Consider the following 17183-nt stretch of genomic DNA (forward strand, 5'->3'; position numbering starts at 1 on the left):
CTATAGATAACAAATTTAGTCACTATACTTTGGTTTTGGACCTCCACTTGAAGCCCAGATTGGGGGGTGGTTAACAAAACAAGCAAGCAAGCAAACAAATTGGTTCCCACCAGAAGCGGCTTGCCAGGAACTCCAGCTAGCACCATTCACTGAGGCACCGTCAGTGGACAACAATTTTGTCTTTGTCGTTGCTGCTGCCATAGCGGATGCCAGCAAGGAGGTAAATCTGGCCCTTCATGAGGTTGTTTGTCTTAGGTGAGATGATGTTATGCAGAAACTGTAAAACAAAACAAATCACAAGGGAAACAGGTGACTACATTTTAACATTATTGTTTGCTATTACTGCTTATGGTCTTAATGCTTTCTATGATGATCTGCTTCAGTTGATAAATTAGCTTTTTCAAGGGGATTTAATTTGCGGAAACCAAAACACCAGCCTAACAGATCTTGAGGGCTTAAACATTTTAATGATATTAAAAAAAACTAGAGTTATCATAGCTTGATATGCATAGCTCACAAAGCTTCCAAAATAATTTGCACAAGTAGCAGCAACTCTCTCAGATCAAAGGAGGCTTCAAGGCTGATGTGAAAGTGCGTAACTCCTATTAAATATTGAGAGAATAGGAATGAATCTTGGGAGGTATCATACACACACACAGATAGCTATGCATACACCTGCACATCACTCCAAAATAGCTGTATCTCTATATATCTATGTACAAGCTTAAAAGTCACATCAATTTTGTATCAATTGCTACTCAGCACCCAATTAGATACGTTCTCCTGAGCAATACTGTAAATATTAATGCAGTTCTTTTTGCTGAAAGTAAAGACTGTCAACCACTTCTGAAAACTACTAGCTAATTCAAAGGAAATGTGTTTTGGGGTGCATCAGTAGCTTTCATTCCCCTGATTGTCAATAGATGGGTATTGTATAACACAGACAAGTTATTATTATGGCTTATTTCCAAGTCATAAGCCATAATTTTCAGCATACATACGTTAATGTCACATTTGTGAGCTCAGGATAGCGATGGCAGTGCAGCAGAGCACTCAGTGACTTAAGACAAGTGACAAAGCCTTGTTGCAGATAGATTGCCTTTCAGACACTTTCTCACAGCAAAATATCCACCAGAACCATTACAAAGAGCCATGTAAATCAAACCAAAATGGGTCTTAGATGAAGTTTTAGACGTAACGGATATGAAAGGAGAACTTCATGATTATTGCAAATCCTGTTTTAATTAACACTTATTCCTAGTCTGGCTTTAGATTTTCTTATCAACTCCTGCCTGTCATTTATTTGACATCTCTAGTGTGACGGGAGTGATATTTAAAACGAAGGGGGAACACGGCAAAAGAAACCATCTCTAGTACTCTGGTGTAAGAGATTCTGTTGGTTTATATTACTGTTAGCATCTTCATCATGTAACCGGTCAAAATGCTCATCAAGGTGTTGCCAAGGGACAGATGGGTCATAAGTTTTAAGTAAGAGATAGGTCCAAAGCATCTAATTCATCTTTAAATTTGGCTCTCACCACTTTATCTGTAGAAAGCTGTTGCTAACGGCACTTGGCACAGCTTCTTAAAGCAATTTACTTCTGCCCTCTCCAGGAAACACACTGCCACCCGAGGACTCTGCCCTGCTTCACAGCCGGCCTCAGGCAGCTCCGTTGGCCTCAGCAGGGACAGGACAGCGCTGGTATTCCTGCCAGGTCTTCTGCTACGAGCACCACCTCACTGCAACCTTCCCACTGGGCCTAAGAAACCGTACCAGGATTCATGGGAGCACTGTTTACCACCAAAGTATATAACAATACAAGGGCCCCAAGACACTTACCAGAAAGGATTTTCTTGTCTGTCTGTTTTTGCTGGTGGTTTGGTTTGTTATTTTTGGTGGTTGATTTTTTGATACTGTATCAGGTAGCCTTAAATGAAACAGAAGTTTTATATTCCCAGATTTGTTAATCTTTCCAAAATATGATTATTGACCTGTTTCTTTTCACTTTATCTTGGACTAATATTCCAATTCTAACAGACAACATAACTTAGGACAGAATTCCAAGAAAAACAGTTAACTATTAAGCCCCAAATTGTTTTTCTCTCCCCCACCATATTTTCCTATCAAACACAATTCCTTTGCTCCTAAATGCCTTCAAAATCAGCCTGATGCTGAGGCTTTAAAATTACAACAAAACCGAAAAGTAGGGCAGGCAAGCAGAGGAAATTTTTCAGACACAGTCATAATGGCCATAAATCCCAATTACACTGAAGTCAATATTAAAGAGCACCTTGCTGCCACTGCCAGCAGAGGTGGGCTGCCATCCTGAAGTCCGAGTCCTGCTTTTGAGTGTCATACCAGTGCAGAATGGGGCAGCTTGTAAAATGTGAGCAGTTGTTACAGTGTGCTAAAAAAAAAAAATAAAAACGTGCTAAGAGTACAATGCTTGCATTCATTTTCTTCATGCTTACCTCACTTGGAAATTATTCTTTTTTATGTAAAACACTGCTAAGCGCTGACTTATCAGAGAGCTGTGCTTCCCTCAGTTCAGTGGGTTTATTTTGGGTCTACGTTGCAAGCAACAGTCTAATTTTGGCTCCAAGACTTCTGGTTGGCCAGGTATGCTCTATGAATAAAGTCAACTGCTGCTGCAAAATAGCACAGCCTCAGTTTTAACTGAAATACAGTAGCAGATTGTAAGAACTCTTTTCTTTGAATTTACTACCTTTCTTTCAATCTGCCTTATGTCAGTAGACAATTATATTGTCAAATCTGTATGCAAATAGACACAAACTTGACAAAACCTGGATAATATTACAGTTGCTGTAAGCTTGCAGTCCAACTGTGCTAATCGATCCTGGCAGCTGGAAATTACTTTTTCTTTTACATTCTCCCAGCTATTCCGAGTTAACTTCGGGACCAGCTGACACCCAAATATACGCTGTCAGGTTCCACGGGAGGCAGTGAGTAACAGCAGCTCTTCTGATACGCCAGCAGCCTATCGTATCACCTCATTGATTTTTGCTATGCCTGACAGCCCCAAACTTGCTCCTACAAGAGGTGCAGTCTTCCTATTTTTAGATATGCTGTCAGTAATTTTTTTCCAATATAATTTCTGCATGGTTAAATCCTAATTAGGCACCTAAGGTGCACTTTCCAGGTTATGTCAAGAACAAAACTCTCTTTGATCAATATTGTTTCTTTGCCTACTCTATTCTTGTCTTCAACTGCCAGATGTGCTCTAAAATGCCAACGAGCCTCCAGCCCATACCGCACCTCAGTGTAGTCAGCACGCTGCTACATCCTTTGTGGTCTTCCAGCAAGAGAAGGCTGTCATGAATCAGGACTTACCTGGTTGTGGCACCGACAGCTGGCGTCTCTGCTCTTATGAGTTATTTAGATTGTTGCATTTACAAAACAAAAGAACTGCAAGGCCATACATAATGGCAAACAAATGAGCAAATTTGACCTTTTAACATGTATTAAGTTAAAGTGCCTCTGCAGGGATGAAAGACAGATGAACTACCTCATGCTGCTAGAAGAAGCTGTAATATCTACAGAAAGCGATGTTCATTCTTGCAGTATTCACCAGCCTTGTATTAACTGTGCTGGAGCTTTCATTCTTTACAGAAACCAAAGATTTTCTTGTGATCATTTAAACAACAAACAGCCACCTTCTTACCCTGCTTTAAATAATTATTTTTCCCTATGTGCATTACACACCTAAAAGAGTTTAAGCCATTTTATTCTACGCTTTTAGATTCTAATGCTCCATTGTTCTTATCACATGCTCTGGTCAAAGGCAAAACCTCCAAAACCCCAAGTGGCAGCCGCTTCAGGCTGTTTTAGGGAAAAAAGGGGGGGGGGGGGGGGGGGGGGCAGGCAAAAAACCACTTTCTTTCTGTAGAACGGTGAATCACTGGGCAGAGCTATAAAGTCTTTATGCGTCTTTAACAGGTTAGACAGCAGTCTGTTGGGATGACACAAATAAAATACATGCTTCCCTGGGGCTTGGAAACATCCTTGGGACTGTTCCCATTGGGTGGTTCCAAGAGCTTGTTGTAAAGATCACATTTACTAAAACTACAGCCATGTAGGAATTGGGATGGGAATTCTGCAACAATTACTTGGTTCATTTCTGGTTGCAGACAAATTCTTCTTTAATGACTGTGAGGAAGAAGTTCTTGAGTTCCTGTGGTGTTTAGGAAAGCTTCAGCTATGAGATAAATGCCTTCCTATTTGCCTTGGCACGTTGCTTGGTTGGTTTGGCTCAGTCGCAGGGGAGGCAAGCCTCTTTACCTGGAACAATCTGCCCACCAACAAAATCCTAAGGAAAAAACTGCTTGAGAAATGAAGCTGTTTTTTCACCTGCATCCTTGCCCTACATCCAGCCTAGTATTTGCTTGAGTGGGAAGGTTGCTGTTTGTAGCTCAGGTCTCTGGCGAGGAGCTGTGAGCACCTTCCCCTCCACTCCCTTCCCTGTACCCCAGGGATAACGGGGATTGCCTCACGTGAACTGGTAGTAGTTACATTTCAGACTCAGATGGCAAAGCTATCACTTTTTTGAACAAAAGAAAGGGAGAAGCTCATATCCATACAGACCTATGGAAATTAAAGGGAAACACAGCTTTTAACTTTCACTTGGTGAACTCACCTACAAGGAAAATGAACCGGCCACTGCCGAAACAGAAAGCCCTTCTCAGGGCAGGGAGCATCACCTTCCTAGCAGGTCTCAGCTTTCCAAACCACTCCCAAGGAAGGGTAGATCTTGGAGGAGTTGCAGAAAAGTATGACTGTGAGGTAACAGACCTCAGACCTTTGGTTATTTTTGGTTTTTTCCTTTCGTTGTTCTTGTTCTGTTGTGTTGTTGATGATTTTTTTTTTATCTTTCTCGATTCAATCAAATTAATTCCTAGCACAACTCTATGAAAGTCACCCCAGGGAAGAGTTTGGACTGCTGGGTGACCAAGGTTTTAATGTAAAATGGCATTTTGCCTTTGAAATTGCCATTTGAGACAATACAATAAAGGGAAATAGATAAATAAATGCTAAGACAAACAATTCTTAACAAATCTCTTACTCTTTGTACCGTAAGTTCTGTTAAAACACAAAGCTATTTTAACTAACTTTTAGAAGTGTGTTACTTCCACTGGTGGCTGTTCTTTCCCCATTTTGCCCTTGGGCTGCTGCGTAGTGCTGCCCCTCCCTGACCACTGCTGCTGAGGAGGCCAAGTGCTGCCGTGAGCTGGAGGCTCAGCAGCTGCTGCCCTGCACCGCTCGGCCCCACCACCCGCCCTGGGGGACCGGGTTGCACCTCGTTTCTTCCTGGTAAGGATTAGGGCAATTCTGGCCCTAAACTGAGAGTGGTTTAGATGCATGTGTTATTAAGCCAGGTGGTTTGATAGAAAAATAAGTAAAATAATGAATTTCATTTGCTTTTTTCTCCACCTTTGTTGTGATATTCTTAATAAATTATGGTAGATGTCATCCTGATGAAAATGAAATGAAAAGATGTGCGTTGTTATCATAAGTGAATAATGTTACAGTAGACTTAATGATGGCAACCACTCTTTTTCCTGCTCATTTTTAACTAGCTCCAGGTAACGTTCTTTTGTGTTACTTGCGTTAAACTTTCCAGTTTGTATTTTAGTCAGCATGATGCACATTAGATGACGGGAAATAGGAAATCACTGGAATATGATGACACGGCATGTTAATAATATGGCTCCCGTGTGCCTAAATTCACTCCTAATACATATTCACAGGAAAGAAAAGCCTTCTGATTGGTGGCATTGTTCAGTAAGTTACTATGCCAAAGACACGTGACCATTTGGTACAGCTATCAAGGAAACAATCTGTTCTTGATGGCTATATATGGTGCCTTGTGATATCTGGTGGGTTTGTAATGAAAGAAATAATTAGAAAAATGATAATGTAAGACAAGTAGCAAAAATACTGAAAGCATATGTTCCTGTGTGGAGACAGATATAGCGGGAGGGGATCATCCACCAGATCCAGCACTGCAGACTGTTTCTCATCACATAGTACAACATAATAAGCATCTGAGAGCCCCTGTTGCAAGTGAATATTTAAAGATTAACATTAAAGGAAGAATAAACCTTTCCAATCAATTGTGAAAGTAAAATCAGCAGTGAAGCAACAACAGAAATTGAAACACAGCTAGAAGAAAATTAAAAACAGCTACCCTAAAATACCTGTTTTAATTAAATCTTAGTTGGGAATATGTGAATTAAAAGAAGTATGACATTTGAATTAATAGAAGAGCAGAAAAATGATGAACTTTTTTTTCTTTGAATGATGGTATAATTTCCTGAGAGTCAAGGCAAGTTTTCTGTCAGACAGACCACCTTTACGTGGACACTGTGAGCAGAGCAGCTCTGTCCATAGCTGTGGTTCACAGAGCACAGTTTGAGAGCTCACTTGCTTCATCAGTCTGTAGTGTCTAATCAAGTTACCAGCCACATGTACAGTTTGGGTTGCAAAAAAAGAAAGCACTTATCTGCTCTGTATCAGTGCCCAGCCACTTCAGGCTGTTTTCTGAATACACAGCAGGGTTTTTAAGCACCAGCTTTTTCCCTCTTCCTTAAGTTGTTTCACTGGTACCACAAAATCATTTTTCTAAATGGATGTGTTGGCTCCTGAGTGCCCTCCTGGGCAAGGCCGTGCGTTAGCAGCCCTGGACGAAAGCAGTACAGCCTGATGCTCATTAAAAGTCCGTTGATAATCTCAGACTCTCCTGGTATTGAAGATTCATCAGTTTCTTCTTCCACAAGAATGTATTTGAATGCAATATTTTGAAAGTAGAGCAATAGGTACCAATTATATCCTCCTAGAGTCTGCGTCTGCATACAAAATGTCTGTTGTGGTGGAATGGTATTAAATTTACTGGTATTTTGCCAGAATTTGCAGACATTAACTATAAATTCTGACACAGCGACAAAAGCATGTTCTTGCAGTGTGCTGGAGCCTCTGAGGAGGAGGAGGTTTGCACCCTCCCGCCTCCTTCAGCATGCACAAGGAAAGCACAACCTGCTCTGCCAAGCTGCACTGATGCAGGAGAGCTCAGGAGCCAGTGTTAAAATAAAAACTAAAATGTCAAGAGGATTTTGTTAGGGTTGGCCATCCCCAGTGTACGTGTCACCAAAAGGAGCTGGACAGCTCAGACACCCTTGCTCTGCCTGTTGAGGTGCTCGTCTCCGCTTTCTCAATTTCTGTGCTGATGATGTGAAAAGAGTTAATGATAAAATCAGGGAAGGTTTTCAGGCTTACATCAGCTTCTCCAAACATGGATCGTGAGCCTCTAGTCTTTTCTAATTTTTATGAATACCCAGGTAAAAGCAAACAAAGCACATAAATGACAAAAACAGTTGAAAGCCAGGGGACTTCAGGCTTCCAAGTATGTTTGCACGCAGACATGAATTGGTATATTAAGTCACACAGGCACTTTTAAACAGCTTATTAGTCATCCTGTTCTTGTACACAGATGCCCTTGGTATTCTGCAGCCGTAACTTCAACAGCCAATATCCTATTGCTTTCCACGAGGCACGGTTTCCCCCACATACCTGGAGAGTAGAACTGTAAAACACTGAAGGGAAAGCTCACAGAGGTAATAAAGCAGTAAGAGAAAATACCTGGGGAGGGAGTGCAATGCACCAAAACACGCCTATCAAAGTAGTAACAGGATACAAGTCAATAAATAAGTGCTGATCTATAATACACTCCCCAACTTCCAAACATAAGGATGCATGAAATGAATTGCCTGGAGGAGCAGGTTATGGGGAGTGGAGGAAGGGACGATTCATACCATATGATGAGAGAGAACCTTAATTTACTGACTATACGAGGCAGCTGGAGCTTGCAGCTAGCAGGTTTGAAGTCAAACAGGAGGATATGAAACTTGGAAAACAGCAGTGTAATGGAGAGTGTTGAGTGAAATAAAATTACAGTTAGAGAACAACTAAAGAAAATAAGAACTTACATTAAATGAAGACTGGAGAAGTGGGAGAGGGTAAATTCAGCTAAAAAGGTTTGTAAGGAAGGGGCAGTATATGGTTTGGTGGAAAGCAAGGAGAGCAAGTCTGTGCTGGTGCTATTTCTACATTCTTGATACAGAAAAAAAAATGGAAGCAAGCCTGAAGTTACTATAAAGCAAATCAAGAAAAAAAAGTGTATATATATATATATTCATATTCATATATATACATATATGAAACAAAGCAAAAAACTCCACATTTAGTTCATTGCAGCATCACTGAGAATTTGTCCTAAAGTGCAATATGCCTGTGCCTGTCAAAGCAACACCAGAGGGTAAAGCAAGTATTAACAGCAGGAAACAAAATTATAACCATACTGAAGCGACAGCAGACAGTTCATCCTCAGCCAAAAGAGAAGGCGCGCCGATTTTCCTTATGTTACCATCTCTGCAGCTACACGGGGCCAAGGGGGTTATTTGCAAGTTAGAAGAGCACAGATGAGGGTGGGTTTCCAAAGACAGCAAGGCTGGAAAGCATGGGATCGCTTGGTTTTCCCCTTCTGACCTCTGTAATCTTGGGTGCTCCCTCACATGCACATCCTTCATGCACTAAATAATGGTGCGTGCATGCCTTCTGGTACCTTCCTTGTCATGAACCTTGTGTAACAGGAATTTCTTCATAAATTGGCAGCAGTGCCACCCTGGCTATTTGCCTAAGCAACTTTAGGGAGAAGGTCAAAATGGGGGATCCAAGTATATTGCCCAAAGAAAAACGAGGTTAGTTCTGGCATTTCAAAGAGACATATTCAAAGCTCCTATGTATGAAAAATTAATAAGCTGACCAAACATTTGAAAGCTGAATAAATAACATTTCCCTAGCAAAAATAAAGCTGAACGATCTGAAACAAAATAAGGGCATCCATCCAGCAAGGAGAAGGAAAAGATAAGCTGTTTTCCTCTCTAAACTTTCCCAGCTTTCATTAGAGGTCACACGGTTCAAACAGGATTGAGTTCAAAAAGGACTTGAGCATTTCAGTCCAGCCTTGATCACAGCGCTTCTTCCTGGGAAACAGAAGGTAGGAAGTTATCAGTTAAATTCCAAGATAAGGTGACACATTAGGGAGCACAGGCCTCATCCTGCACCCTGATGCATGAGCTCTGTGCTGTTTCCTAGTACCTCCAGACAGCACCGTTCTCCACCCGCTGCAGCCGCGCAGGCAGCTGGTCCCTTCCAGCCACCCGGCAACAACCTGAGCAGCACAAAAACACCCGCGGTTCCCTCAGACAACCAGCCCAGCTGCCACCAGCACCTCGCAGCCATCTCCCATGTCCTTGCTCGCTCCCCAGCAGATGCCATGGCTCTCCTGGGAAGGAGTCTCCCTCTCCTCCCGTGAGGCCTCCCGTCCTGTAGCACAGAGGCAACCAGCCGAAGCGGTGCTCCCTGCCGCAGTCACACTAACCATCCCAGGTTTCCCACATAGGAGGGAAGCAAAATGCTGGGAGGGTGGGAAGGGGAGCTGGAAAGATGCATCCCATAGAGAGAGATTCAGGAGATACAAGTCCTGCCTCGTTGCTTGTACAGGTGGAAACTTTGGAGTTTATTCATATTATTCTTTTAATTTGAATTACAATTGTATCTTTCAAATAACAGAGCTCAGCCCGTTCTTTTAAAGCTTGAACATTCATACTGAGTCAGGCCTGTCTATAAAAGCAGTGAATTGAATATTCTTATTGGGTTCTTGGGATGCTTTTCTTCTCCCGAGTTCAAACAGCAGCAACTCGTTATGCAGCAGCTTCTCCCCTGCGCTGCTGCACGAACCGGCCTTTTGTCAGAACATGGTACCACTGGCACGCTCATTTTCCCCACAAAACTCCCTCGTTTCAAAATATCAGCTTGACTCACAACTTCATGTTAGATCTGGAAACCGCTTGTATGGTGAGGGTAATAAATATACAATATATAAACGGCTGATGAGTCACTCCCAAATTTGTCATACATTAGCTTCACAGCCAGTCACCATCGGGGAACAGAAAGGTGGTGCTTCAAAAGAGCTTTAGAAAAACTCAGGGGACACACTGTACATTCAGCTTGTTCACCAAAAGGTGCAATTTGGTGGTATCAGCAATGTTCTGAAAACATCAGAATAACGCATATAATTTCTCAAGGCTTGCTTTGCCGTATTCGAAAGATACACAGTCCCACCCAGCCTTGCAAATAAAATAGTAGATCAGATATTCTTATATAAACCTGCCTGCAAAGCTACCAAACAAATGTAGGAAGTCTACAGAAGCTACTTTCTCAGCTTTACCATGACAGCTGATAGTAACAGCCTAAACTAATTTTATTTTATTCTTCCATTAAAAAAAAACTCTTCATCCTCAGAAAGCTTGCACATTGCTGCTGAGACTGAAACGCAGCTTGACTTCCCACAGAAGCACCAGCCTTTGATTAAAAATCAAAATATCCCCATAGTTTTGGGTGAGGTAATATGTAGTACTTCGGTTCAGTCCTTACTTCCTCCACTGCCTGCGTCCCTGAGTGCGTGTGCGCACAAAGAGCAGGAACAGTGTGTTACCATTACTTCATTTTCAGTCCCATTTTCACTGTGCATGTTGGCACCAGACAGTTCGATGCAGACAATTCTTCCACAGGTTTTGTTCACACAGGACAGCTTCTACCACTGCAAAGGCTGCTGCTCCCCTGGGCACGAGAAGTGGGCCAGGCACTGCATTTTAGACTGTGCTTTGAGGCACAAAACCAGGTCTAACCCTTCTGCAGGCCTGTTTTTACTCAGCAGAGCTGCTGCTATTCCTCCCTCATAGGTTTTATTTATCCAGTGCCCTAGGATTAACATAACTTTAGAGAAATAAAAGCTTTTCTTCTGGAACAATTCAAATTAAGATCTATGTTGGAGCATGCAATTATCCTACATGCATCTGAAATCAAGGAGAGCCAGCCAGATGCCTCTCTGTAACGGTATGTTATTTTCACAGCATATAATTTTCAGATCACGCACATCAATATTATAATTGGGTCATGGAAGCAGAGGGTATCTTTGTTTACATACATTTGTTTTAATTCAGTGAAGTGCTCTAATTTCCCTTCTCCTTAGTAAATATTTTTCTCTCAGAGTCTGCCCCACATTATAATGACTGTATGGCTGCCTTTATGCTTGAGATGGATGGCCCGTGGCTGCAAAAGCCCTGCTTGCTACAGAGGTGAGTTCATTTGGTAAATTAATTCTAATTACAGGTGTATTTCCTGCAAAGCACATTGGATTGAAAGCTTGGTAGATTGAAATCATTTTGTGATTTTAATCAGAAAACATTTCCTACATAGACACTAAAAATTCCCAGAAATATAATAAGATTACCTACTCAAAAAAAGAAGAAAAAAAAACCAAAACACTGCGACTGTCAGTGCGCACTGAAGCCATGTGCAGTTCTGGTGGGAGCAGTCATTCACCGGGAAAGGATCTAAAACAAAAACTGCCCAAGAAAGTAAAAACACAAAAACAGACAAAAAGTGAACATAAGCATAGTATTTTGTTTGTTTGTTTTTCTTCAAGCAAACCAGCTAGCCTGAAATTCAGTGTGGTTAACTTTACATATATATAGGGGTTATAGACTTGTCTTCATATTTTCATTCCAAGACCTATGAAAACCACATGTGCTAGGGAAAATACAATAAAGCTGGAGTTTCTTTCATTAAATACCAGAATGATGTGTTAGTGGCAATTCCAGATGAATCCATTCTGAAGATTTTCTAGTTTTGTTTTGAACTTGCTACTGCTACTTTCCTTGAAGTTTGCCCCTGGTTTTCCTTGCCCAAGGAGCTCTTGGCTCCCCCGGCTGCTCGTAGCGCTGTCCCGGCCAGAACACGCAGCACTCACAGCAGAGCCCAGTGCTCCAATGATGCCATTAAGAGATGGGCTCAGGAAATGCACTTCTCTTCTGCGCTGGGGTAACTCGGGGGAAACTTTGCCTAAACAGTCTTCAAGATAGAGCCGATGCAGAGCATATAGGTCACAAAGACAACAGCTTCCTTTCACGAAAGGCTGGATAATAATGATGGAGTGAAGCAGTATTCTCTGCTGGACTGTGGGGAACACGCTGCCTTCAGGAAACAACAGATTTTGGCAAGTTTTCTAGTTTTCTTCTTTGTGAAGAATAAGTGGCTACATCAAATCATGTCACAGAAGCCTGCCTGTAGCACCAAGTCCCACATTGAAAATGTAAGGAAAAAAATATTTTGAGTAGTCTAAACAGTTTTATCAATGTTCTTAAATAAATTACTTGCATTTTTTTCTTTCAATTTCATGTGGTTTTTCACTTAGTCCATTCTCTTATTTTTTAAAACGTGTTCTTGCAGTCACACTGAGACATTCCATTTTAGTTTGATTTGAAGCTATTTTTGAGAACTTTTGAAATTATTTCTACTATTATTATATTCAGAACTGCCAGGGAGCTGAAAATTAAGTTTCCAAACAGCCCCAACTCTCTTACTGTCCTTTGCAAGTCTAGCTATTACAGATGTTTCAGCATTTTCCTCTGGGAGTCTCTGATCACCAGAATGAAATGATCAATTGCTCTAATTTAGCCTTTAAACTGAACTGAAACAGTTTCCCTATGATGTCCTTGCTCTTGGGTTTTCAAAACCCAGGCTCTTGAAAGAGGGGGGAAAGGTACTTATAATAAGAGGTGGCTGCACCACAGCAGGCCACTTTCCTACCATTTAATATCACAACAGTGGAGTCACTGCTAATAACAAATTCAATTTATAAATCCATTAAAACAACAGAACAGCCAGATTTGCTACATAAAAAGTAATACTTTGTTCTAGATGAAAGGATGTTTGTCTCAACAAGATTTGTAAGAGTTGCGCTTGTGGCTGTTGTCCTTTTTGCCCCTTCTGCTTATACAGCACGGAAGATTTGTAAACGTCCTTACTTCCAGCAACTTTCCAGGGCCAGTTCCTGCCATTAGCTGTTCTCATGGAAACCTGCTTGAACCAACGATTGAATCAACAGCTAACTGGGGGCAGAAGCTGACCCAGATGTGGTCAAGCAAAAAACGACTCAGGAGCTTGGCAGGAATTCAAGAAAAAACGGAGATGAGCAACAACAAAAGGGGGGACCCCATGCTGCCAGGGGCGTTGTGCTCCCCCTTGCCCAGAGCTGGGGGGATTCGCCCCATCTGAGCTGCCGGTGCCACAGGCTGCAGCCAGCGCTGGACCCGCACCCTCTTGCGGCGATCTCCTCACCGGGTTTTACGCATGGTGCCTAGCAGCGGTCCCCAGGCACAGGGCACGTGCACAGCGACAGTGGCACCAATAGTACAGCGGTGCAGTCAGTTACTGGGACAGATTTTGACTGCAGAGACTGTGTGTTCAAAACACGGGGGTAAAGATTTTGATGGCAAATATCAAAAACCCAGATCATTTTACATGCATTTCAACAGAAATCTTTGAGCCTTGCAAACCAAATTACAATGAATGATGCAGACATTTGATAGAGTAATTATTCTTAATTAGCTTTTGACACAATCTTTGGGAGACAGGCACTTGAGTCATACAATCAGATTTTCACAGACGAAAATTGTAAAAATGGCAAGGTTATTCTGTTAAACAGGCAAATACAACAACGCAGTAGTGAGAGAGATGATTACATACAACAAAAAGGTAGGGAGTCCAGGTAACCTGCTATGAGGAGGTGCTGGAACAATCCCAGAGCAGGACAGGACTACCTGAAGCCATCCCCGCTCTCCCCATCCCTGGGAAGCCTCTTCTGGCCTCGAAGAGCAGCATGTCCAGTGAGGCAGAGTCACAGCAGTCCTGCCTTGCAGACTCCTCCTTTCGTCCCCTCTGCTAAATGCACTATCCAGATTGCAGAGCCACTTCCCCCTTTTTCTCACAATCCTATTTCCTGCTATATATTCCTCAGCAGGGTTTTTGTGCTGGTCTGCACCTTACCGCGCCTTAAAAACGGCCTTATTTCCCAACAGCTGCAATAAACCAACCCAAGCACCCCATATGAGGGGGAAAAAAAAAAGAGGACTGTAAGGTGTTTGCAGCAAGGACCATTTCTCCATTTCTACTTGTGTGTATGAACAGTACAGAAAACACAGTAGGCAAAAAAGTCAGGAAGCAGTCTTTTCCCAGACTTACATCGGACGCCATGGAAAACCAAAGGAAGAAAAGGTAGATTTTCACCAGAAAATAAAAAGTAACAGAGAAAGGGTTGAGCTTTCTTTCATCCCTGCCTGATAGCAGGAAGGAATTCTCCACTTTTTCTTCCACTAAATAGAACTGAACCTAAAAATACATTTGACCTGTTCTTGGCTCTTTATGGCTGCATATTCTAATTTCCCATCTCTTTTCTTTATGCCATTTGCTTGAATAAATTGTATAGAGTCATTGGGTTAATGCGTAGGATAGAGATGTTTTTATTTCTTCATCAGGATCCCTCCCCATGGAATAAGGCTGCCTCATCTCTTGCTTTTTGGCTTTGAATAGCCAAGGGCCACATTAGCATCCCCTTGACTGGACCTCACTCTGCCAGTTCCCACTTTCTTTCATCTGCCTCCTGACCAGCCTTTGGTAATCTTTCTATTTGATATGTCCTTTTTAAGCTGAATTTTGCTTTAACTCTTTTGCACCGTCTGAGGAAGATTAGCACTGAGGGATCAGCCACGTTTACTCTCTCTCTTTTCTCCTGTCTCACTTTAGCATTCCTGAGTCCTAAATATTTGACATTGGTTTTTGGTTTCTGAGCAGCCCAACAGTTTCCATCAGCTTCCTCCCACTTTCTGCCCTATGGAGCTGATGGGTACCTCAAAACAAAACTTATGCCAACACTTAAGTTTTTATTCCAATAAACATGCTTTGACCAGACCAGAAGCACCGAATCGTAACTCTGGGGGGTTAGAGGCAGCTCTAAATGAAAAGCTTCTCCATGCTGGAGAATATAATATTATATATATGTATATAATGTGTATGTGTGTATATATTTTATATAATAATTCTCTAGTGATGTCCATGAGAGATGAAGGCACCAAACATGTTGAAATAAGTAAGACAAAAGCAGATCCCTGTGCCCTGCACGCGGTGTTTAAAAAAAAAGCAAAACTACTGAAATATTTGGAAATCTAGGCCTGAAAAAAAAAACAGCCTGGCCAAGGCTGCCTCTTGTTTCAGCCTGGAGATGGCTGCTTCTCATCTTCAGGCCTGCAAGATGCAAGTGCACATATCCTGCTTGTAGGAAGCATGAGAAAAAAAAAACCAATACTGTCTATGACCATACATTTAAACTCTCAAATAAATGAGACAGTAATATTTCCATGTCCTGCAATGAAATAGGAGAGATGTTACCTCTTGGGATTAAATTAATGCTTAGCTTGCACACACACAACAAGTTGTAGTGTATTGTTTCCTTGGATTATTTCTGTGTAAATCACTTTTTTTAAAAAATTTCCTAATTCCTCCATTGCAACCAGACTCCCACTCTGGGAGATGAACACATTTGACTCTGCTGATGACATCATCTTCAATAATCTTGAATTTGCAGTAGCTCTTACCTGTATTTTTGTTTTCTAACCCATTCTGAGGCTGCCACCCTAATATACTAGGAGCTGAATTATCAAAGGTGAGTAGCAGTGAGGACAGAGTCATATTGCTCATTTGCTCATATTTCCCCATCTCACAGTAGGAGGTCCAGAAAACAAAAGCATACATTTTTCAAGAGATCGGTAATCCTGTTTTGTTTGCCTGCATTCTCAGAGTAGTATTTCCATTTTATTCCCACAGTGTACAAATGGCTCAATTCTGATTTAGGTACCACCAAGCAACAGGTTAATCTTTATGCACAGGCTTCAGGGAGGTTTAAAATAAGACAAAACAAGCTTAGCCTTCTCCGACAGTAAACATGAAAACAATAAATTGTCTTAACACAGGCCAGTGGTCATGGCCAGTGGAAAATAATGAGCATCCCTGTCTGTTTTTGAGGGATTCCCTAGGGATGCTATGTAACCAGCAAATGGTTTTTTTTTGCCTAACCAAGAAAAATCAAGCTGCAGCCCTGTCAGCCTTTCTTGTAGAATAAATGAGACACAAATACTGAAATAGCAATTATCATCAGACCCATGAATTATTTAAAAAGCTGAATGTTGGCAGGTTCCCCATTCACTGAAGTGGACTGTTTTGAATGCACTAACTTTATTTATAAAAGCTGTTGCTGCAGGTAATGCATAGGATGAGCACCTCCATCGTCAGCCTTTATTGAGCTCTGTGCTGCTGCAAGCGCAGCCTCCTCCCCAAGCTGAACGTACCTGATGGGGAGCTGAAAATCCAGCCCGTGGTGCTTACCAGGATTACATACACATGACTTGGAAGTTTCCCTACTGCATCCCAGTCCTAGCCAGGAGAAAATGACAGATTCAGTGGAGAGCTAGAAAAATTAGACTAATTATTGGGTCTTTTCTTTAACGCTGAAATGAAATTACCCAGTTTAACACCAGACTGTCAGAAAGGGGCATAATTTAGCTCTGACTCATGGGTAAATCTACTGAAGTCATGAGAAGTTCATTAAAAGAACAGCTTGAGAGCTGAGCACTATCTTGTGTGGACTGGGTTAGGAAGCAGCCTCACGCTCCACTTTCATAAAGACCATTTCAGAGCCCTCCCCTCATTACAGAGCTCAGCTGCACCGCAGAAGCTGGGGCAACGTGAGCCTGCACAGGAAATGTGCAAACATGAGCCTGCCCCAGAAACATCTTTGTTGGGTTTTGCTCTCCTTACAGATTTCAGTCACAAGCTTCTCATGCAAAAGCTGCATTTTCCACCTTTGCCATCATGTAAAAAGGAGATTCTAGTTTTAATGGATTCACAGGTAATAAAACTCCCAATAACCTGAAAGCCTCTGTGCCCACTAAAAGGGCACTGCCTTTTTGGGTTAACCCCTGGATTTAGGAATGATGTCAGTGCCCCCACCCTTACCACTTCCATGCCAAGGGTATCTAGGAGACAGAGGCTTCCTTGGATTTCTAGCTGCAAACAACGTATCCTCAAGAGCATGTCCAGTCATGCAGAATGACCATAAAGAAACCTGGAAAATCTGAAGAAGCCTCTAAGCATCTTCCATGCCCCCGAACTGCAGGTGATAAAACAAAGGGCATTCTTCCAAAGCACCCAA

General features: G+C 42.0%; 1 protein-coding gene and 1 long non-coding RNA gene across 13 annotated transcripts in view; one reads left to right on the forward strand and one right to left on the reverse strand.

The window, feature by feature from the left end:
* The window catches only part of LOC106042289 (uncharacterized), a 215889-nt gene extending 214106 nt beyond the window's left edge, over positions 1-1783 (forward strand). For all 9 annotated transcript variants that reach the window (XR_007162157.2, XR_007162155.2, XR_001211020.3 and 6 more), the window contains one exon: positions 1615-1783. The gene's annotated coding sequence lies outside the window, so the exon portion shown is untranslated. The remainder of the gene's footprint in view (positions 1-1614) is intronic.
* Positions 1-17183, reverse strand: part of LOC106042290 (uncharacterized) — a 97922-nt gene that overhangs the window by 36697 nt on the left and 44042 nt on the right. For all 4 annotated transcript variants that reach the window (XR_010830857.1, XR_010830858.1, XR_010830856.1 and 1 more), the window contains one exon: positions 111-277. This is a non-coding gene — a long non-coding RNA (uncharacterized lncRNA). The remainder of the gene's footprint in view (positions 1-110; positions 278-17183) is intronic.

This window comes from Anser cygnoides, chromosome 3 (assembly GCF_040182565.1).
Source record: "Anser cygnoides isolate HZ-2024a breed goose chromosome 3, Taihu_goose_T2T_genome, whole genome shotgun sequence".
NCBI classification, from domain to species: Eukaryota; Metazoa; Chordata; class Aves; order Anseriformes; family Anatidae; genus Anser; species Anser cygnoides.